We start from the raw sequence: 24,034 nt of genomic DNA on the forward strand, positions 1-24,034 counted from the left end.
CAACAAGGGCACACTGCTGACTCATATCCAGCTTCTCATCCACTTTAATCCCCAGGTCTTTTTCTGCCAGACTGCCACTTAGCCAGTCAGTCCCCAGCCTGTCGCAGTGCATGGGATTCTTCCGTCCTAAGTGCAGGACTCTGCACTTGTCCTTGTTGAACCTCATCAGATTTTTTTTGGCCCAATCCTCCAATTTCTCTAGATCACTCTGGACTCTATCTCTATGTATCTCCAGGGTATCTACCTCTCCTCCCAGCTTAGTGTCACTTGCAAACTTGCTAAGGGGGCAATCCATCCCCTCATCCAGATAATTAATGAAGATGTTGAAAAACGAGCTGCAGGACCGACCCCTGGTGCACTCCGCTTGATACCAGCTGCCAACTAGACATCGAGCCATTGATCACTACCCGTTGAGATCGATGATCTAGCCAGCTTTCTATCCACCTTATAGTCCATTCAACCAATCCATACTTCTTTAACTTGCTAGCAAGAATACTGTGGGACACTGTATCAAAAGCTTTGCTAAAGTCAAGATATATCACGTCCACCGCTTTCACCATATCCAAAGAGTTAGTTATCTCATCATAGAAAGCAATCAGATGAGTCAGGCATGACTTGCCCTTGGTGAATATATGTTGACACTTTCTGATCACCTTCCTCTCTTCCAAATGCTTCAAAATGGATTCCTTGAGGACCTGCTCCATGATTTTTCCAGGGACTGAGGTGAGGCTGACTGGCCTGTAGTTCCCCAGATTCTTCTTCTTCCCTTTTTTAAAGATGGGCATGACATTAGCCTTTTTCCAATTGCATTGCAATCCAGCCCCATGGACTTGTGCATGTCCAGCTTTTCTAAATAGTCCTTAACCTGTTCTTTCACCACTGAGGGCTGCTCATCTCCTCCCCATACTGTGCTGTCCAGTGCAGCAGTCTGGGAGCTGATCTTATCTGTGAAGACTGAGGCAAAAGAAGATTGAGTACTTCAGCTTTTTCCACATCATCTGTCACTAGGTTGCCTCCCCGATTCAGTAGGGGTTCCACACTTTCCCTGACCTTTTTCTTGCTACTAATATACCTGTAGAAACCCTTCTTGTTACCCTTCACATCCCTTGCTAGCTGCAACTCCAGTTGTGCTTTGGCCTTCCTGATTACACCCTGCATGCTCGAGAAATATTTTTATACTCCTCCATAGTCATCTGTCCAAGTTTCCACTTCTTGTAAGCTTCCTTTTTGTGTTTAAGCTCACCAGAGATTTCTCTGTTAAGCCAAGCTGGTCGCCTGCCATATTTGCTATTCTTTATGCACCTTGGAATGGTTTGTTCCTATGCCCTCAGTAAGGCTTGTTTAACCTCTGGCTGAGTTACTAAAGTTCTCAAATCAGGATTTAAAGAATTCAAGTTACAGAGAATCCACCTGTGATGTTGCACTCTATATGATTTTATGAAAATATGCTTATGAGTGAATATAATGTAACTGGAATATGTTTTACAAAAGGTCTCTTTTAAGGTATCATTACAAAGCTTATAATCTACTGAGTGTGGTCATCCTATTTGTATGTATGTATCATTCTTGTATCTGAAACTAGAAATATGAAATATAACTCTGAGGGCTTATTGTAATTATGCAAAGTGTGGGATATTAACGGTGATTTGGAATCTTGATGGAACCCATCAACTAGGACAACTGACTGTAGATGGCTCTGTTTACTTGTAAGTCTTCCTGTATAGTGTGTGCTGGCAAGTGGGTAATGAAGTCTTACAGTGACATGTGATCATGTCAGCTGAACTGGAATCCATCTTTAACATGGTGCTTTTCCATTAGAAGGAGGGGTGGGAACCCAGAGAGGGACAAAGGACTCCCGCCTTGTGCAAAAGATATATAAGGGGGTGGAACAGAACAAAGGGGGCTGCAGTCATGAGAAATCCCCTAGCTACCACCTGAGCTGGAACAAGGGCTGTACCAGGGGAAAGGATTGTGCCCAGACAAGGAAGGCATCCAGTCTGTGATAGAAGCTTATTGAAACATCTGAGGGTGAGATTTTATCTGTATTCAAAAAAACAACAAGGAGTCTGTTAAAGACTAACAGATTTATTTGGGCATAAGCTTTCGTGGGTAAAACATCTGAAGATGTGGTGTTTTACCCACGAAAGCTTATGCCCAAATAAATCTGTTAGTCTTTAAGGTGCCACCAGACTCCTTGTTGTTTTTGTGGATACAGACTAACACAGTTAGCCCCTGATATCTGTATTCAGTTTTCTTACTGTATTAGGCTTAGACTTGTGTGTTTTATTTTATTTTGCTTGGTAATTCACTTTGTTCTGTCTGTTATTACTTGGAACCACTTAAATTCTACTTTTTTATTTAATAAAATCACTTTTTACTTATTAATTAACCCAGAGTATGTATTAATACCTGGAGGGGAAAACAGTTTTGCATATCTCTCTATCAGTGTTATAGAGGGGGAACAATTTATTAGTTTACCCTGTATAAGCTTTATATAGGGTAAAAAGGATTTATTTGAGGTTTGGACCCCATTGGAAACTGGGCATCTGACTGTTGAAGACAGGAGCACTTCTTAAGGTGTTTTCAGTTAAGCCTGCAGCTTTTGGGGGACGTGGTTCAGACCTGGGTCTGTGTTTGTAGCAGGCTGGCATGTCTGGCACAACCAGACAGGGCATTGCAGTCCCAAGCTGGCAGGGAAACAAGGCTCAGGGTAGTCTCAGCACATCAGGTGGCAGTTCCCAAAGGGGTTTCTGTGACCCAATTCATCACAGCACCATTTACACTAGTTTAAACCTGCAGGTGATCCATGCCCCACGCTGCAAAGGAAGGTAAAAAGCTCCGAGTCTCTGCCAATCTGACCACAGGGCAAATTCCTTCCCAAACCCAAATATAGCAATTAGTTGGGCCTTGAGCATTCCAGCAAGATCCACCAGCCAGACACCTGGGAAAGAATTCCCTGTAGTAACTCGGAGCCCTCCCCAGCTAGTGTCCCAATCACCGGCCGTTGGGGATTTTTGCTACTAGCAGTCGCAGATGGGCCACATGTTATTGTAAGCAGTCCCATCATACCATCCCTTCCATGATCTTATCAAGCTCAGTCTTGACACCAGTTAGGTTTTTTGCCTCCTCTACTCCCCTCTGGAAGGCTGTTCCAGAATGTCACTCCTCTGATGGTTAGAAACTTTCATCTAATTTCAAGCCTAAACTTGTTGCTGGCCATTTTATGTCCATTTGTTCTTGTGTTCATACTGGTGCTTAACTTAAATAACTCCTCTCCCTCCCTGGTATTTATCCCCTCAGGCTTCTTTTGGTTAAGTTAAACATGCCAAGCTCTTTGAGTCTCCTCTCATAAGGCAGGTTTTCCACTCCTTGGATCATCCTAGTTGCCCTTCTCTGTACCTGTTTCCAGTTTGAATTCATCTTTCCTAAACATGGGAGACCAGAACAGCACACACTGTTCCTGGAGGTGCCACATGGGCCTGCGTCTCAGAAAAAGACAGGGCGCCAGCCAGACATCAGTCACCAAATTGACAAACCTCTGGACACAGCAGCAGAGATGTTATCTGCCTTCTGATGCCAGCAGCAGCAAATCCAAACCTTGGGGCTAGCTGTTGAGCAGGGGAATCCCTACCGTATGTTCCTATGGTGGGTCCCTTCTGGCTTCTGCTGTTAACAGTTCTCATGCTTTGCCACAGTGACACCCAGCATTGCAATGGCAGGTGGGCCCATCCCCAGAAGCAGGAGGTCTGGAAATAGGTGGCTTTGGGTGTGGCTGGACTCACACTCTGCCTGGCTGTGTCCTTTGCAGTGAGCTGATCAAACACTTGGCCATGGGGCTGCCAGGGGGTGGGATCCAGGCAGATTTTCCTAACACTCGCCCCAGCATGGCCCTGGGGGATGCGTGATTCTCCTCTTCCCTGCAGTCAGTTCCAGTGGAAGGGGTGGGGGGCAAGATTCTACCTTGCTACACTGGTACAAAGGCCTTCTTCTCTTCATTTCAATCTCTGCTAGGCCCTTTGCAACGGCACAAGTGCCTGAGGTCCTCAGTCCCATTTGGGATTGCAGCTCTGTCCCTGCAAGCACAGGATCGGTGGGGAGGGGGGTGTCTTCCCAGGGCCCATGGAGCTGTGTGAAGCTGCATGTGAAAGGGGACCGGCCTGACCATCACTCACAGAACAGCTGGGCTCAGGCTGAGAATTCACCCCTGGAGCCAGCTCACAAGCATCCCAAAATTCCCAGGGTATGCAGGGCAGTGTCTGTACTTGGGCTGATTGTAGGGACTAGGCCCCTTGGAGTCAGATATGAGTCCAGTGGGACATCCCACCCAACACAGAGCTTTGGGCCCTTTGGAGCCAGCATTTTAGCTAAGGTCCACTCATGGAAGGGGACATGTTCATCCTTGTTCTTTCTTTAAACAAAGTCCCTGGCTTCCCAGGAGAAGCACGTAGCGGCAAGAGAGGCGCTAGTAATTGCTGAAGTGCAGGCTTCCCTGGAACTGGGCACTTTTGGGGGATCATTTGCATGGCCCAAAGGGAGGGAACTGACAGACCTGCCCCTCCTTGCCAAGCCCCATGGTCTGGAGTTTTGGGCACACTTGCGGACAGAGGGTTGGCATGGATGGTTATTTAAGAGAGATACAGAACCGTCTTCCACAGCTACTTTGTGCAAGTTCCTCCCCATGGCCTTTCAATGAACAGTGGTCATCTGGGTGGAAAACAGGCATGCATCCCCTTCTCTGCAGCCAAGTACAGGGTGCCCTGGGGAGGGGCAGCTCTGTGTAAGTGCCGGACCCAGGACACTTGCTGGGCTGCCCTCTGGAAAAAGGCCAAGGGCTCATCCATGGTGAGGTATCCATGGAACAAAGAGAAAAGACACTCCCACTCGCAACACTGGCTGCAGGGCCAGTGGTGAACCCTCCCTCCCCGTACTACCCCAGCCCAGCCAGGCTGGTTCCACAAGCTCCCTGCACCCTTCCTGCTAGTTCTACCCCAACCATGCTTAGCCCACCAGTCAGAAACACACACTGCTCATACAGCTCCTCGGGGGCCAAGGCAGCCGCAGGAACTCGGAGGAACCCTAGTTCCATGGAGGGGGCAACTCTCTACCCAACATTACCCCTGGCCTCAGGAAGCATCATCCACTTGTCCCTGCCCTTGGAGGAGGCACCAGCAGGAAAGGCCAAGGCTGTGCCAGTGGAATCTGTTCAGCTTTGGCCTGCTATCAAGTCCTGAGCACTTGCTTTTCCCCAGGAGATAAAAACCAGGGTCCCAACCCTCCACTGTCCAGCCCCTGGTGCTGCCATGTGTCCGCAGTCAGACCAGGAGCCATTCACATCCACGTGGCCCCGGAGTGACTGATGCCATCAGGTGCAGGCAGGGATGAACTGTGTTCTGGCCCTGGCACCAAGCTGCAGGGAGATGCTCCCCACAGACATTTGATGGGGGTTTGTGACATGCTGAGCCAGCGCATGTGGCTGTGATGCACAAAGGGCAGCTCAGGGACATCAGGGCACTGGGAGCTCAGGATAGAAAGGCCGGTTACGGATGAAACAACAGTGCTGTGGGGCTGTTCCATACCAGAAACCGGCCACTACTGCACTCCCTGGCACCCAGCCACCAGCACAGAGGTAAGTCACCCCCATCGGAGGGTCCCAGGGTATGTTACAAGCACCAATGAACCCAGCTGCATAGCACCCCAGGAGGTGTGTCAGTGCCACTATCCCCATTTTAGCTGATGGGAAAACTGAGGCATAGAGCAAGGCCACCCGGCACTAGGTCTCCCAGCAAGTCAGTGGCAGAGGTGGGACTGGAATGCAAAGACCCTGACTTGTAAGGCTAAATCATCCCGTTACACTGCTGCACTCCAGGGGTAGCTCCTGAGAGCAGTGGCCCCCAGGAGCAGAGGAAGAGCCCAGTGACCATGTCCTGCTCAAACTGGGTGCAGTGTGAGCCCCCCCCCACACATACATACACACACACATACTCACACACACACACACACACACTGTGCAAAGCCTGTAGGAGAGGCGCACTAGCCTGAACCAACCCGTGGTCTCAGACAGACACCAGGCCGCAGTGTGAGAGCCCAAAGGGGGAGCTCCTGGGGTGGGCTTTCTTAGTGACTTAGGAGCTCAAGAGCTGCAGACTCTCATCGACTTTCAATGAGACTGATGATGTCCCTCCCTCGCCCAGTAGTCACCAACCGGTCAATCATGATTGACTGGTCGATCCTGGAGACTCTCCCAGTCGATCGCAATCTCCGGCCACTAAAAGTCCAGTGGGGCAGCGGGGCTGCCTACCTGCCCAGCCCCACGCCACTCCTGGAAGCGGCCAGCACGCCCCCCCCCGTCCCGGAGGGCGGGGCAGGGGTCTCTGTGCGCTGCTCCTGCCTACAAGCACCACCCACGCAGCTCCCATTGGCCGGGAATGAGGAACTGTGGCCAATGGGAGCTGCGGGGGCAGTGCCTGCCTTAGCCCGGCTGCACTGCTGACCGGGAGCCGCCTGAGGTAAGTGCTGCCCGATGGGAGCCTGCACCCCAACCCCCTGCCCCCTCCCAGAGCCAGCACCCCATACCCCCTCCTGCACCCCAACACTCTGCCCCAGCCCAGAGCCCCATTCTGCATCCAAACTCCCTCCCAGAGCCTGCATTCTGCACCCCAACCCCCTGCCCCAGGCTCAGCCCAGAGCCCCCTCCCACACTGTGACCCCTTGGCCCCAGCCCAGAGCATGCACCCCCTCCTGAACCCACCCCCTGCTCCAGCCCAGTGAAAGTCAATGAGGGTGGTGGAAAGCAAGTGACTGAGAGGCGGAGGATGGAGTGAGCAGGGCGAGGCCTTGGGGAAGGGATGGGGGTAGATCCTGGGATGCTCTTAAATTCAAAAAGTGATCTTGTGTGTAAAAAGTTTAGACACCACTGCCGTAGCCTCTGTTTGTCAGAAGCTGGGAATGGGCAACAGAGCATGGATCATTGATGAATCCCTGTTCTGTTCATTCCCTCCGGGGCAGCTGGCACTGGCCACTGTCGGGGGACTGCATGCTGGGCTAGATGGACCTTTGATCTGACCCAGTCTGGCCGTTCTTATGTTCTCCTTAAGTCACTTAAGCACTTGAGAGACTCCACCCTGTGCCCCAGGCCCTTGGCCATGCACCTCTGCAGTGGTCAGTCCCAGCCTGGCCTTCAGGCTGCAAGGGAGACTCCCTCCCTTGGGCCTGGCATGCCAGGGCCTTGCACTTGCTCTCTGTGCCTCCGTTGGGGAGAGGAAGAAAACCTTTTGTCATGATAATCAAGGTGGACCATTTCCAGAATTTCAAGAATGTCAGCTGCTGGAAATGGCCCACCTTGATTATCACGACAAAAGGTTTTCTTCCTCCCCCCCCACCCACTCCTGCTGGTGATGGCTCATCTTAAGTGATCACTCTCCTTACAAAAAGAAAAGGAGTACTTGTGGCACCTTAGAGACTAACAAATTTATTAGAGCATAAGCTTTCTGAGCTACAGCTCACTTCATCGGATGCATTTGGTGGAAAAAACATAGGAGAGATTTATATACACACACAGAGAACATGAAACAATGGGTTTATCATACACACTGTAAGGAGAGTGATCACTTAAGATAAGCCATCACCAGCAGCAGGGCGGGGGGAAAGGAGGAAAACCTTCATGGTGACAAGCAAGGTAGGCTAATTCCAGCAGTTAACAACAACATCTGAGGAACAGTGGAGGGTGGGGTCAGGGGGAGAAATACCATGGGGAAATAGTTTTACTTTGTGTAATAACTCATCCATTCCCAGTCTCTATTCAAGCCTGAGTTAATTGTATCCAGTTTGCAAATTAATTCCAATTCAGCAGTCTCTCGTTGGAGTCTGTTTTTGAAGCTTTTTTGTTGAAGGATAGCCACTCTTAGGTCTGTAATCGAGTGACCAGGAACAGTCCACACAAAGATGGACTACAAGCCGCCAGGAACAGTATCCCCGATACTGTCACGGCTAACCTGGTGGCTGAACTTTGTGACTTTTCCCTCACCCATAACTATTTCACATTTGGTGACAATGTATACCTTCAAATCAGCGGCACTGCGATGGGTATCCGCATGGCCCCACAGTATGCCAACATTTTTATGGCTGACTTAGAACAACGCTTCCTCAGCTCTTGTCCCCTAACGCCCCTACTCTACTTGCGCTACAGTGATGACATCTTCATCATCTGGATCCATGGAAAAGAAGCTCTAGAGGAATTCCACCAGGAATTCAACAATTTCCATCCCACCATCAACCTCAGCCTGGACCAGTCCACACAAGCGATCCACTTCCTGGACACTACGGTGCTAATAAGCGATGGTCACATAAACACCACCCTATATCGGAAACCTACTGACCGCTATTCCTACCTACATGCCTCCAGCTTTCATCCAGATCATACCACTCGATCCATTGTCTACAGCCAAGCTCTACAATTTGCTCCAACCCCTCAGACAGAGACAAACACCTACAAGATCTCTATCATGCATTCCTACAACTACAATACCCACCTGCTGAAGTGAAGAAACAGATTGACAGAGCCAGAAGAGTACCCAGAAGTCACCCACTACAGGGCAGGCCCAACAAAGAAGAAAACAGAACGCCACTAGCCATCACCTTCAGCCCCCAACTAAAACCTCTCCAACGCATCATCAAGGATCTACAACCTATCCTGAAGGACGACCTATCACTCTCACAGATCTTGGGAGACAGGCCAGTCCTTGCTTACAGACAGCCCCCCAATCTGAAGCAAATACTCACCAGCAACCACACACCACACAACAGAACCACTAACCCAGGAACCTATCCTTGCAACAAAGCCCCTTGCCAACCAGTTGGAGAAAACTTCAATCTCTCTGGTCACTCGATCACAGACCTAAGAGTGGCTATACTTCAACAAAAAAGCTTCAAAAACAGACTCCAACGAGAGACTGCTGAATTGGAATTAATTTGCAAATTGGATACAATTAATTTAGGCTTGAATAGAGACTGGGAATGGATGAGTCATTACACAAAGTAAAACTATTTCCCCATGGTATTTCTCCCCCCTACCCCACCCCCCACTGTTCCTTTGATATTCTTAGGTTTCAGAGTAGCAGCCGTGTTAGTCTGTATTCGCAAAAAGAAAAGGAGTACTTGTGGCACCTTAGAGACTAACAAATTTGTTAGTCTCTAAGGTGCCACAAGTACTCCTTTTCTTTTTGATATTCTTGTTAACTGCTGGAATTAGCCTACCTTGCTTGTCACCATGAAAGGTTTTCCTCCTTTCCCCCCGCCCTGCTGCTGGTGATGGCTTATCTTAAGTGATCACTCTCCTTACAGTGTGTATGATAAACCCATTGTTTCATGTTCTCTGTGTGTGTATATAAATCTCTCCTCTGTTTTTTCCGCCAAATGCATCCGATGAAGTGAGCTGTAGCTCACGAAAGCTTATGCTCTAATAAATTTGTTAGTCTCTAAGGTGCCACAAGTACCCCTTTTCTTTTTGCGAATACAGACCAACACGGCTGCTACTCTGAAACTCTCCTTACAGTGCGTATGGTAACACCCATTGTTTCATGTTCTCTGTGTATATAAATTTCCCCACTGTACTTTCCACTGAATATATCCGATGAAGTGAGCTGTAGCTCACGAAAGCTTATGTTCAAATAAATTTGTTAGTCTCTAAGGTGCCACAAGTCCTCCTTTTCTTTTTGCAGATACAGACTAACACGGCTGCTACTCTGAAACCTGTGCATCAGCAGTGGCCTTTCCCTGTCCCTGCCTGGGTCCCCACAAGGTCCTTCTTACTCACCCGCAGGGCACCATGCTCCACTGGCCATTCAGAAATTCTCCAGAGAGTGCTGCTGCACAACTCTGTGCAGGGTTTACAGAGAAAAACCTGACATCATCCACCCCGTGGGTGAACACAGTAGAAACAGAAAGCAGAGAGAACGGAGCCAGCCTTGTCCCCAGAATGAGTCACCGACCTGCTATTTATAGAGGGGCACTTCGGGGAGGGCAGGCAGGAAGAAGTAGGCCCAGAGGAAGTGTTTTCTCTGGTTCACTCACCATTCCCTGGGATTCTCCAGGGTCCCTACCAGGGGTGGGAGCCAGTGACCCTCATGCATGGCCACTAATCCTGCATTCATTCATGCTTTTATCTTTCCCAGCCATCATGATACAACTCTTGTCTCCTTCCTCAGCTCCCTGATTCATGTGGTGCGCCTGTCATGGGAGAGGTGCAGGGGAGCAGGCCTGGGGGATGCATTTTGTGAGTCTAAAAGCTAGGCCATGGGCACCGCTGGCTGTGGCACACTAATTTAGATGGCACTCCTGGTGCGATGTACAAGTTGCTTCCTATGAGGTAACAGTGTGAGTTGGTGCCACGTGGTGCAAAGGCTCAGTTCCCCAGGAGAGGAGAGCTCTCCCCATCATCTGCTGGTGCAAAGCAGCCCTAAAGCCAGTGAGCAGCCTCTGTCACCTTCCCCTGCCTTGGGGAAACCTTGGGCTGCTAGCGAGGTTGTAGTGGCTCATGCCCTGTGCTCCCTGTCCCAGATGCTGTTCTTCAATAGTTCAATGAAAACTCGAAAGAGTGCATGGACGCCCCCTTCCTTCCCTCCCGCACTCCCGCCGGCTGTTTACCTGCCAGCTCTGCAAAGAATATCTCTGCCCTTTTCTCCCACAGCATTAATAGGCAAAGTGCGTGTGTTTCTGAAAAAGGGCCAGACTGAGCGTCTGATCCCCAGCCTGCCGGCCCCCTGTGGGCCTGACCCCCCAACCTGCCTACCGTGGAAGTCCACTGTGGGTCTGATCCCCTGCTTGGCACCTTCCAGCCCCCTGCGGGCTTGGCCCCCAGCCTGGCACCCTGCAGCCTGGCTCCCTTGCCTGCACCTTGTGTCAATATCTTGGGCAGAGTTAGTGTAAATGCTCAGAATTCTGGGGGGAGGGGTTGCATGCTCCCTTTGCCCAGGTGTAAATGATCCCACCAGGGAAGACTCAAGGCCTGGAGACTGTTCCCAGACAAGGAACACGGCCTGGACCCACACACTACAATCTTCCCTCACACATCACCGTCAACCACTGAGCTTTAGCTCTGACCCGGGGTAACTCCCTCTCCATGCTCTGCCAGTCCTTGGCCCCTTGGCAAGGGTACATGTTGGTGCTGCCAGTGCTGTGGAGACATGTGCCCCTGAGGGGAGTGAGGCACCATCCTGCTCTTGTCACACAAGCCCCCAGAGGAAGCTATCAGAACTAAATCAGCTGCAGCAGGTGCCAGGCCCTAGATCCTGTTGCCAGTGACCTCGGCAAGCCACCCCCCATTCTGAGGGTCACATTCTGCCCACAGATTTCCTAGGTGATGCCAGCTGCAGCTAGGGCAGTGCCTGGATTAATCTGCAGGCAGGATCTAGCCCTAATCAACACTCTCTGGACACACTGGGCTGGCCCTGGAGTGGGTGTGTGGGGCAACAGGAGAGCTCCAGCAGAAGGGCCAGCAACAGCTTGAGGTCCTGCACTCCAGTGAGTGCTTGGGCTGCTCCTTCGGTGCACCCTCAGGGTCACAATGCATCCCAGAACAAAGGGGAGGGAGAGGGGAGGTTGGCCCATGACCCCACCTGTACACAGGCCCCTGGAGCCAGCCAGGCATTGTTTGGGGAGCACACTGCACAGCTGGGGCGGGCCAGCACTTCCTGGGGCACAGTCCCTCCCTCCTGGTGCTGCCACCTGCAAGTCTGCACAACCCTAATGCAGGGCAAGGGGCCCTTGTGTGGTGCTTACTGTGCGCCCATACACTGTGTAGGACCCATAAGGAATCCTGCTGAGCCCAGTGGGAGGGATCAAGCAGCAGGCTTGGGCAGTGTAAGGCACTATGCTATGGAAAAAGGCGAGGAGTCAGTACTATCTAATGGTAGGGGTCAAGGAATCGGGTATGGGGGACAACCCTTTAAAGACAATTTTGTGAATGAGAGTGAGCCTCCCCCAGCACAGTGCCTTCCCACAAGCCTCTGGGATTTCAGACCATTGCTTCATTGCCATGTTCTGGGGCGCAACAGCTTGTGTGCCAATGCAGCAGATTCTGCAGCACATCAGTTACTATGAGACTGGTTCCCAACAGGAGTATTAATCATGGTTTATTTAAATATCGTATCACACTGTGGCCATCTGTATCCCTACAGTCACCCTTTTTACAAAACTAGAATGGATTTTGTACAAAGTATGCCTCTGGAAACTCATTATTTGCTGATCATTATTGTCCTGGTAAAATATGTTTGGTAACATTGTATGTAAAGTTATAAGATCCTACTGTATTACATTACTGGGGCATGTTCCAAGTTCAGAAAAGCAGGCACAAGCCAATTCCTCAAAGACAAAAGGCAAAGTGACACCTCAGCCAGGTGTCAACAAAATCAAATGGACTATCACCTAGTTAAATGGCCATTCTTTGGCAGGAAAAAGGATATGAGTGCGAAATCTACATTTTGGCAAAGATACAGCAGGAGGTTCCCATTCCCGCAGTCCTTTTACCTTCTGAACCTGTGGGAAATGCTGAGTATCAGATGTTTTAGAAATGTGTGCCAAGTAATGGAAAAGAACAGTACAAGAGGCGGGGCTGCGGATAACAAGAGATAAAGGACAAGGCCAGAAGATTTTGGCTGGACTGAGGACTAAACTTTGGCTGAACTAAGGACTAATGATATAAGCAGCACCTGAGAGTCTTTACTACCACAAGATAATGGAACCCAAAGATAAGAATGATGAGAACATTGGGTGATAAACAACAGAAAAGGAATAAACAAGTGCTGTATATATATTGCTGTGGGAAGGGAAATAAAGTGCTTTTTACCAGCAACTGTGTCAGTTGTCCTGTAAGCCAGCCTGCTAGCAGCAACAAATGGTGACCCCGACGTGATAGAATTCTGTGAATTTGATACCACGGACAGAGGAAGAAATAGCAGGGACCGCCGCTGCCGGTGTCCTCCGTTCAGGTGAGGGACCGGGACGCCCAAGAGGCGGGGGAGCTCCCACTGAAAGGTGAGCGGCGGGGAATATCTCTCATAATGGGAGCGGCAGCATCAGCAGATGAGCAGGCCGTGTTTAAGGTCTTAAGCAATCTGCTTAATAACCAGGGAGAAAAATTTTCCCCAGAAGCTCTTCAAAAATTGCTTCGGTGGGGAAAGCGACGGGGTGTCCTGGTTAATGCAAAGAATGTGTTTGACTCCTCGGTGTGGAAAACAGTGGGGGAAGACCTCTGGGACTTTATGGGGGTCGGAAATAAAGAAGCTGCTGCCTTGAGCCCTATCTGGCGGACTGTTCATCGAGCCGTTACCACCGCAGTGGCTCAGGCAGGGGCGCGTATTGCCTTACGCGAGGCATTAGAATCATCAGCAAAAGGGGCCTTCACAGTAGGAGCGAAAGACTTTTTTGGTAAAACAACGCCTATGATTCCTTTGGCGCCATTGGACCCCAGTGAGGTACCGTTGCCCTTGGAGGATGACGACTCAGATCGGGGCGAACCGATGGCCGTGGATCAGCCGGTGTCAGGGGAATTGTCATCGGGCAAGCCAGAGAACCCGTTACAAGGGGGGTCAGGATTGCCGCCCACGGTTGTGCCCCCAGCCCCTCCCCGACACGTTCGGATTATTGACTTGCCTAAAACTGGAGAGTTTGATAACTTGACGCAGGACCAGATAATTCGGTGGTTTATAAGGAAGGTATTGCAGCTCAACAGATGATGGATGAGCTGGATAGAAAGGAAAACAGACCGCAAGGATCGTCACGACCGCATCTGCTACAACAGCTTCAAGAGCACGGCATACCTGACCCCTCATGTTTGCCCCATATTTGTAGGTTGTGTGGGTATTATGGTTGTACGGAGCACCTCACTCCCGAGGGAGAGTTGCGACCGACAGCAGAGGAAGAATATCGCAAAATTTATGCCCCCGCTACGCAACTGGTTCGACCAAGAGTGAAACCTCCGCCACCTACGTGTTCTTCAATTGGACGAGGGCAAGAAGAACGGGGGACGGGGGTGATTTGGAGGGATGGGGGGAGGAGCGGGATCTCCTGACCCAATTAAGCGCTGGCATGGATTGATAAAAGATGCTATAATTGAAGGGGAATTTTTGGATGCCATGCCGGCTACTTTCCCGGTATCGGTATCAAGGGAGGGGGTTAAATCTTGGGTGCCGTTAGATTGGAAATTGATGAGGGAGGCTCAGAAAGCTATTGTGGCGTACGGCTTGAAAAATCCATATGTACAAGCGTTATTAGAACAAATATTCTTGGGGCAAGCGATGTGTCCCTTTGACACCCAGAAATTTGCAGATATGTTGTTAACACCCACACAGAGATTATTATGGAAGGATTCATGGAGAAAGAAGGCTGAGCACGTGGCAGTGCTTAATTTAGATAGACCCCAGGACGACCATCTCCATGTAGCAACTATAGACATGTTGTTGGGACAGGGGCGATTTGAAGAGTCTCAGCTACAGGCGCGATTGGTACCCCAAATATTACAACAGTCTCAGCTTCTAGCATTGGAGGCATTCAAAGAGCTCCCTGATTTGGGCGCCCCGTCACCTCCCTATTTAAAAGTCACGCAGGGAGTGGGCGAATCTTTTGCCCTCTTTTTGGACCGCCTAAGGACGGCATTGGATAGGGCCCCTAATTTAACACCAGACGCCAGATCGGCATTGGGGGTAGATTTAGCCCTTCAAAATGCTAACCCCACGTGTAAGAAGATTTTGGTGACTTTACCAAAATCGGCCTCCCTAGTCGACATGATTGAAGCCTGCACTCATGCTCCTTTGGTGGAGGAGGAGGATAAGGCAAAGATTCATGCACGCGCCTTGGCGGTAGCCTTGAATACCTCCAAGTCGAATTGGCGTAGAGGAAGGGAGGGGGCGTGTTATCAGTGTGGAAAGATGGGTCATTTAAAATGGGATTGCCCCAAGAAAAGAGGTCAGCCACAAAACAATGCACTTCCCTCCCCATTTCCCGGGACATGTAATCGATGTGAAAAATTCGGTCATAAAGCTACTGAGTGTCACTCCCGGTTTAAAAAAGATGGGACCCCTTTGTCGGGGTTGGGAAACGCCTCGCGGAGCGCCAGCCGGCAGGGCGTGAGGACAAACAATACGCAGGCTGCTTGGACAGCCTCCGCGGGGCAACTTCTCCGCGGGGCTGTTGGGGAGGGATTGCTTGAGTCAATAGGGGGTGGTGATCATCTCCCCCCTTTCTAGTAGCGGCCACTGAGGAGCGGCCAACCCTGGCATTGGAATGGAAATCCGATGAGCCGATTTGGGTTGCTCAGTGGCCGCTGCCAACAGAAAAACTTGCCGCATTAACAAAACTAGTAGAGGAGCAAGTACGTCTTGACCATCTAGAACCCTCAGTTAGTCCATGGAATACACCTGTATTCACTATCCTAAAGAAATCAGGAAAATGGCGTTTGCTCCAAGATCTGCGTGCCATTAATGTTATTATGGGCGACATGGGTGCTTTACAACCCGGTTTACCTGCCCCATCCATGCTCCCATCGGGGTGGCCATTACTAATCATTGACCTGAAGGATTGTTATTTTATTATTCCATTACACCCGAGAGACAGAGAAAGCTTTGCTTTCTCTATTCCGATGGTAAATCGTGAAGCACCTTCCGTACGGTATCAGTGGAAGGTTTTGCCCCAAGGAATGAAAAATTCCCCTACCATCTGCCAGCTCTTCGTTGCATGGGCAATACGCCCAATCCGAGTGAAATATCCCCAATGGAAAATATATCATTACATGGATGATCTTTTATTTGCGGCACCAGTAGCCTTTGAACCCATGATTATAACACAGATCACCTCCACGTTAGCAGAAGCTGGTCTGTTTGTGGCCCCAGAAAAGGTTCAGACTAAAGCCCCTTTTTTGTATTTGGGACTTCGGATCACTGACTGCACCGTACGCCCCCAGCAGTTGAAAATCTCTCCTCATGTGCGCACACTGTATGATGCACAGAAACTGCTAGGTGAACTGCAATGGCTTCGCCCCCTTTGTGGCATCACAAATCAGGATATAATTCCTCTTCTTCCCTTATTAGAAGGGGGGAGAGCCCTTGGAGATAAACGACAACTGTCGGTACTACAGAAGCAAGCATTACAACGAATAGGGCAGAAGGTGGGGGATGGTTATTCCGGGAGATATCGGGAAAACTTACCCTTCGTGGTAGCGGTCTTTAGCCTAGATGCAGTATTGGAAGCGCTATTATTTCAGTGGGATACTAGGGATAAAGACCCCCTAGTCGGTTTGGAATGGATATTTCCACCATGTAAAAATGTGCGTATGGTAACTTCCAGAATTGAAGCAATAGCCATGCTAATAGTGCAAGCGCGGAAAAGAGTAACCGTAATGACAGGAATTGATCCGCATCAGATTTTGTTGCCATTTTCAAAAACGATGATTACACATCTGTTGATGTATGACACCGTGTTTGCTGTTGCCCTAGCAAATTATCAGGGACAATTGAGTTGTCATTACCCTCCCCGCCGCCTGTTTTCTTCCCCGTTGCAGTTGGAAAAACACCTTATGAGACAGGAGAATCCAGTGACAGGAATAACAGTATTTACTGATGCGGCTGGGCGAAGAGGGAGAGCAGGGGTAGTCTGGTGGGAGGGACATACTTGGGCCCATAAGAAGGTTATTAGCGAGGGGTCGGTACAGATATTAGAACTCCTAGCTATACTTTTGGCATTTGATCACTGGAACCAAGAATCGCTCAACGTGATGAGCGATTCTAAATATGCCGTGGGGTTAGTAAACAGGTTGGAGAGAACTATGCTGGGAAAGGTTCATAATCCAGCATTGCAACAGATACTCTTGCGCCTTTGGCATCGATTCAATGAAAGAAAGTATCCATACTTTGTAGGCCATATCAGGAGCCATACTGGCCTGCCTGGATACTTAAGCATGGGCAACGATCAGGCAGATGCACTGGTGGGATCTGTTGTAGTACCCAATTGGTTTGAGCAAGCTCACCTGTCTCATGGATTTTTCCATCAATTAGCGAAAGCCCTAGCGCGACAATTCTCTCTACCTATATCCCAAACCCGAAGTATTGTAGCCTCTTGCTCAGAATGTAATAGGTTGACACCCACCTTTCCCAAAGGGGTTAATCCCCGAGGTCTAGAGGCTTTAACATTATGGCAGTCAGATGTCACCCAATATAACCAATTCGGAAAGCAGAAATACATCCATGTGTCAGTAGACACCTTCTCTGGAGTTATCTGGGCTACACCCCACGTGTCCACGGGCAGTAAGGAAGTGATAAAACATTGGCAGGCATGTTTTGCTGCATTAGGGGTGCCCCGATAGATAAAAACAGATAATGGAGCTGGGTATGTGGCCAGGCGCACTGCAACCTTTTTACAAATGTGGGGGATAACACACAAAACAGGGGTGCCAGGCAATTCAACAGGCCAGGCCATTATTGAACGATCTCATGGTACTTTGAAAGGAATGTTGGATAAGCAGGCACAAACTGGACAGGATGCAGTAGTTCAGACACCAGCTGGGCGATTAGCTAAAGTGGTATATGTCCTTAATTGGTTGCAACCTAGTAGTGCTGATAACAATCATGTTCCAATGCAAAGACATCTAGGAAGTATTGGGATAGAACATGAGCAGAAGAAACCTAAGGTGAAATGGTTTGATTATGCCTCTCAACAATGGAAGGGGCCAGCACAATTGCTAACCTGGGGACGGGGTTATGCTTGGGTCTCCCTTGATGAAGGTCCTCGGTAGATACCTGCTAAGTGGGTGCGGCCGTGGCTACAGCAACCTCGCTCGCCCTTGAACCCGGCGCCTGGAGAACAAGATCCCGCGCTTGGAGGGGAAGCATCAGAGGAGGTTGTGCTTGTGGCCATATCCTGTTTATTTCCAGAATGAGGATGTGGGTTATCGATATTGTTATAGTGGTATTGCTTGGGTTACAGGGGGGACCCCTTGTACCCCTACGCGTGCGAATGACGTATAACCTATGGGAACGTCTAGCATTGATAGCCAATGTCACACACTTTTGTTTGTCTGATTCTGTGGCAGCCGGGGAACTACTGGGCACTTGTCTTGTGCCCATATGTCATCATCCCGAAGAAATTGGCAGTCACACCATGCTTGCAGCTTCTGCCAATTTGTCTTCACAGTATTCGAATATGGCAAATTGGGGCCCCGCCAATTACTCCTTGCCCCCTGGGGCCCTATCTTTACATACCCCGTACCCAGCCGGGGCAGATAATGTAACGTGTGCGCGAGTGGTTAATTGCACACGTGCAAAGGTACCCATGGGCTGCCAAACCGTAAGTGCCCCCCTTTTGAATTGTACTAATGCGGTTAATGTTTCTTTTAATTATGGACATATTATTTTGCCGTCTGGTTGGTTTTTTACCTGCGGTGAACGAACCTTTAGTTATATTCCTGCCAATCTAAGTCATAATACCTTGTGCTGTCTTAGCCGAATGACCCTTTTGTTGCCTGGAAAGAATTAGCAGCAAAATTGGCGAAGCACGGCCCTGCAAAATACGTGTTCCGCCGATGTTACCTTATATAGTCACTCAGAATATTTGGCTTTGATGAATGCCGTTGCAGGCATTCCTGGCTTTGCAACTTATTACACGGTGCAAACTTTGAATGCATTAGCTTGTTTTGCTGTTAAAGCGCTTAATGCTACATCACAGGCAATTGCTCTTTTAAGTATGGAACAACAGGAATTAAGAGATGCCATTTTAGATAATCGAGCTGTGATTGATTTTCTATTGCTTAAGCATCCCTGGTGTTGCTATTATGGAAAATGTTTTTAATTTAGAGAAATTAGTGTGTTGGAGTATTAAACAGTTTAATCTAATTTTTGAAGTATTAACTGAGTTATTAATTGATGTAGATAGCATTTGCCATGCAGTTTTATATAATAGTGCTGCGAGTGAATTTTTGTTATTAGCACATGGACACGGATGTGAAGATTTTGAGGGTATGTGTTGTGTTAATTTGTCAGATCATTCTCACTCTGTTCATGAATTATTTGCAAAATTAGAACACAATATGGATAACATCATTACAGCACACTCTTTTATTAATTGGTATCTGTATTGGTATAATTTGTTTGTGTGGTCCATATATAGTTCAATGTATGCATTGGGGAATGTCACGGATGATTCAAGCTGCTTTTAAACAAAAAGGGGGAGATGTGGGAAATGCTGAGTATCAGATGTTTTAGAAATGTGTGCCAAGTAATGGAAAAGAACAGTACAAGAGGAGGGGCTGCGGGTAACAAGAGATAAAGGACAAGGCCAAAAGATTTTGGCTGGACTGAGGACTAAACTTTGGCTGAACTAAGGACTAATGATATAAGCAGCACCTTTCAGAGTAGCAGCCGTGTTAGTCTGTATTCGTAAAAAGAAAAGGAGTACTTGTGGCACCTTAGAGACTAACAAATTTATTAGAGCATAAGCTTTTGTGAGCTACAGCTCACTTCATCGGATGCATTTGTTGGAAAAAACAGAGGGGAGATTATTGGTGTATATCAATCTCCCCTCTGTTTTTTCCACCAAATGCATCCGATGAAGTGAGCAGTGGCTCACGAAAGCTTATGCTCTAATAAATTTGTTAGTCTCTAAGGTGCCACAAGTACTCCTTTTCTTTTTGTGAATGCATCTGAAGCAGCACCTGAGAGTCTTTACTACCACAAGATAATGGAACCCAAAGATAAGAATGATGAGAACATTGGGTGATAAACAACAGAAAAGGAATAAACAAGTGCTGTATATATATTGCTGTGGGAAGGGAAATAAAGTGCTTTTTACCAGCAACTGCTTCAGTTGTCCTGTGAGCCAACCTGCTAGCAGCAACATGAACCTCAACTGGAGATGACTTTCAAAGAAACAGGATCAGATGCCCCCAAATACTCCTCCCTTTCTCTCTGCTCACAGCATCAACAATATTTGAAGGACAAGGAAATTAACCCTGAACTAGGAGAAGGGTCCCGGCTGAAAGGATTCCAGCCAGTAAGACTGCAGGAGCATGTACTGAAAGAAACTTTTGCTTTGAATTCATTTAGCTTGTTAGCTATTAATTGCTGTTTACCATCTATTTTCTTGTAACCAATTTTGACTTTCATGCTTCATTACTTGTAATCACCTAAAATCTGTCTGTCTGTAGTTAATAAACTTGTTTTATTGCTTTATCTAAACCAGTGTGTGTTTGGACTGAAGTGTTTGGGAAACTCTATTTGGAATAACAAGATTTGTGCATATCATTTTCTATTGATGAAATGATGGACTTTTTATGAGCTTGCATTAGCCAGGACACACATTTCTAGGGGAACGTCTGGGTCTGGGAGTTTGCTGATGTCACTCTGCAGTGTAATTCATGGGTGGCTGGCCATAGCACTCAGAATAGCTGGGAGTGATTCACATGCTGGAGGCTGGGTGGGGGCAGACCACGAGTGGTGGCTTTCATGGCGAAGCAGGGTAAAAGGCAGCCCAGGTTGGAGAATCGAGGGGAAACAGCTGTACCCTGGGGGAATGTCACACATGCCCTCTAGGATAAACAGTCCCAAATGATCTGATGGAGCCCGTGGCAGCACCTTGCAGTTAGACCCAGGTCCTGCCAGATTCAGGCAGGCAAACCCCCTTTACCAGTCCCTGGGAGCTGTGTTTGACTAACAGCTGCAGGCTTTGGGCCTTGCTCTTAATGAGAGGGCATATCTGAATCCACCCTAGTACCAGGGAGTGCTGGTCTCTCTATCACTCAAGTCAGAAAGCTCAGAGGTGGGAAAGGCCTACAGAGTCAGGTCAGCTCGCTCCCTTCCCCGAGGGGCACTTTCTGGTGCTAATTTAAAGTCACCCAGTGAAGAGCCCAACATGGATTAACTCTCACCTACAGGAGCCTGTCAGAACAGCCATAGGATGGATCCTCATCTGGTATAAATCAGGGAAGCCACATGAACTCTAACGGAGGCCAACTTACACCCACTGAGGATCTGGCCTCAGGTGTGCCCACTGCAACTAGGGCCCGCACTGCATGTAAAGGCCCAGTGAGAGGGAGAGCAGTGGGCATCAAGCCGCCGTGCAGAGAGCAGCTGACTAGACCTAGAAGCACCATTACCTTGAGCTCCCGAAAATAGCCTCATCATCCTCAGAGCACAAGTCTGGACTCAACCAGCTACTCCAACCCCGCACCAAGAGAAAGGGACCTGCTGTCCAGACGCCATTCCTTCCTCACCTGTTGCAGGGTGACTTGGCATTGGCAGAACCTGCACGGACTAGGTTTTGTGTTGGGAACAAACGGCTGCTCTTTGCCCAAACACCTGGGTTCCCATGCAAGCAAGGGCCTTTGTACAGAGAGAGTACTGCTGCTTGCTACTTATCATTCCTCTTTCTCCTGTTTAAAAACTTTCAATCAGCTTGGGAAGAGAAGCAATGCCATGTGACTCCGGTGACCCACCATGTGCCACAAATGAATAATGGCAAACAGGGAAGAGTCCAAGAGAACAATCTGTGAACACTAGAACTGTGCAGGAATTTTTTTAAACGTTTTGTCATTGGATAATGCCAATTTGTCAAAATCAGAACTGCCCACGGGATAAGAATAATTTTGATGAATCTCCTGATTTAAAAAAATAAGTTTTGAAATTGTTGAAACAGTCCACTTTATTTTTAAATGAAATTCTTCAGGTTTGGTTTGAAATGACTTTTTGTTTTGAAATTTTAGATAATTTATACTAAAGAAAGATGATAAAGATCAAAATTGGAACAAAACATTTCAAAATTATCAAAAAAAGTTTTGATTTACCCGATCTGAAATTTTATTTTATTTTATTTTTGGTTAATTTTTTTTTTTTTTTTTGAGAATTCAACTTTTTGTCTCAATTCGGGATAGAAAAAAATCTCAGGATGAGAAATCTTTTGGGATGGGAAAAATATTTCCAGTCCATATCTAGTGAACACCCTATTTGCTGAAAATTGTCCATCCAAGAAGTACTCATGAATAACAAATCAGACCAAAGGAAATCAGGGTTGATTCATGTATGGGGAAAGGGGTTACATTTACACACAATGAATAGGTTTCAGAGTAGCAGCCATGTTAGTCTGTATTCGCAAAAAGAAAAGGAGTACTTGTGGCACCTTAAAGACTAACAGGTGCCACAAGTACTCCTTTTCTTTTTACACAATGAATACATCAACCAGCTTTCCCCCTGAGTGACTAAATATAGTGCAGGAGTCAGGGGAGTCCCCCGAGACATGCAGTTTCTAGCCAGACCTTGTTTTCTTCCTTGCCTTCTTTTTTTGATTCATGCCAATATGATGTGTAGTTTTATGTTTTTTTCGGACTGTCTAGAATTGTTCAGTGGAAGTCCCAGCTATGCAAATAGCTGCAGTTCTGCTGTGTTAATTATTGCGTGTCTCTCTCTCAGATGTCTAGTAAACTGCAGTGACTAGAAAGAGCCCTCAGACCAGGTGGTAACTGGCAACAAGAGCAGATAAAGTTAAAAAGCTGAATCAAAGAATGAGGAGGAGGGGGTGGGGAATGTTTAGCTCTGTAGTTTCACACTGACTGTTCTCCTCTTGTGTTTCACAAGGTGGCACTAGGCTGGGAAGTGCCGGAGGGGCAGAAAGAGCCTTTGAAGTTTAATCTGAGCTAGTGCTGAGGAGTGGAGTGGAGTGAATTGGCAAGTGTAAAGGAAGCTGACAGAGCCATATTCCCCACAGGAGAGGGTCCCCGCCCTGATGCAGAGAGATGTGGGGTAGGTAACGTATCAGCTCTGCTGAAGGACCCCGGTGGGGTTTCCAGTATTGATTCAGCAATATCTGTCAGAGGCTCAACAACTTTATTTTTTTTTTGTTCTGCTTTTATTCCCCTCTCCCTTGCATTTCCCATTCACAGACGTCATTTGAGATCTGGGGGCAGATTCATCTCTCGTTTCCATCTGTGTATCAGAAGTGAAAAAACTGGTAGCCTCATTGGTGACCATCCTTGTGCTTTCACCATAGGGAAACTCAAGCAATCTGTGCCGGCAAACACCCAAGCTCAGCAGCTTATGAGGGCAGAACCAGTGCCAGTAAAACAAGGCTTGTTCTGAACTGTCATCCAAAAGAGGAACCAGGCACCAGCAGTTATGAAAAGCTAACTTTATGGTGTGATGTAGAGAGAAAGGATCTCCAGAACTGGAGGCCATCTAGGACTCTTGCTCTGCAAGTGGCTGGCACCAAGAAGGTGCAAGTAACTCAGAGTTACTTGATTACAGACCTAAAAGTGGCAATTCTTCAACAAAAAAACTTCAGAAACAGACTCCAGTGAGAGACTGCTGAATTGGAATTAATTTGCAAACTGGACACCATTACATTAGGCTTGAATAAAGACTGGGAGTGGGTGTGTCATTACACAAAGTAAAACTATTTCCCCATGTTTATTCCCCCTCACCCCCCACTACTGTTCCTCATATGTTCTTGTCAACTGCTGGAAATGGCCCACCTTGATTATCACTACAAAGGTTTCCACCCCCGCTCTCCTGCTGGTAATAGCTCACCTTAAGTGATCACTCTCGTTACAGAGTGTATGGTAACAACCACTGTTTCATGTTCTCTGTGTATATAAATCTCCCCACTGTATTTTCCACTGAATGCATCCGATGAAGTGAGCTGTAGCTCACAAAAGCTTATGCTCAAATAAATTTGTTAGTCTCTAATGTGCCACATGTCCTCCTTTTCATTTTGTCCACTGTTTTCTAGTTCAAAGTGGTTCAGAAAAAACAGCTGGTCTTGACTCATTTCTGTTATGCAGCAGCAGAGCAAAGCGGTCACAGCAGCAAGAGCAAGAGGAAAAACCTGGTGGAGAGACAGTGGAAATCCATGATACAAATCCCTGATTTCTTCTGGATCCTTCTCTCTAGCCAGGTCAGGACATCCCTCAGGATTAGGACATAGAAGGTTCAGGGTCCCAGGAGATGGTGGGTGTGGCAGCCATGGATGATGAAGCTCACTGCAGTAGCCTCTGTTCTTCCATCTG

At 48.1% G+C, this 24,034-nt stretch overlaps 2 long non-coding RNA genes across 2 annotated transcripts; one reads left to right on the plus strand and one right to left on the minus strand.

Annotated features, from left to right (window-relative positions):
- The first annotated feature begins 1,172 nt into the window (after positions 1–1,172).
- On the plus strand, positions 1,173–23,783 carry LOC122458297. Its single transcript, XR_006278276.1, has 3 exons — positions 1,173–1,339; positions 19,479–19,483; positions 23,773–23,783. It is a non-coding gene; the product is annotated as an uncharacterized LOC122458297 (long non-coding RNA).
- Positions 1,207–10,652, minus strand: LOC122458296. Its single transcript, XR_006278275.1, has 3 exons — positions 10,642–10,652; positions 5,979–5,981; positions 1,207–1,346 (listed from the first exon to the last, which is right to left on the minus strand). It is a non-coding gene; the product is annotated as an uncharacterized LOC122458296 (long non-coding RNA).
- Positions 23,784–24,034: the final 251 nt, after the last annotated feature.

Source organism: Dermochelys coriacea, chromosome 19, assembly GCF_009764565.3.
Source record: "Dermochelys coriacea isolate rDerCor1 chromosome 19, rDerCor1.pri.v4, whole genome shotgun sequence".
In the NCBI taxonomy this organism is placed as follows: Eukaryota; Metazoa; Chordata; order Testudines; family Dermochelyidae; genus Dermochelys; species Dermochelys coriacea.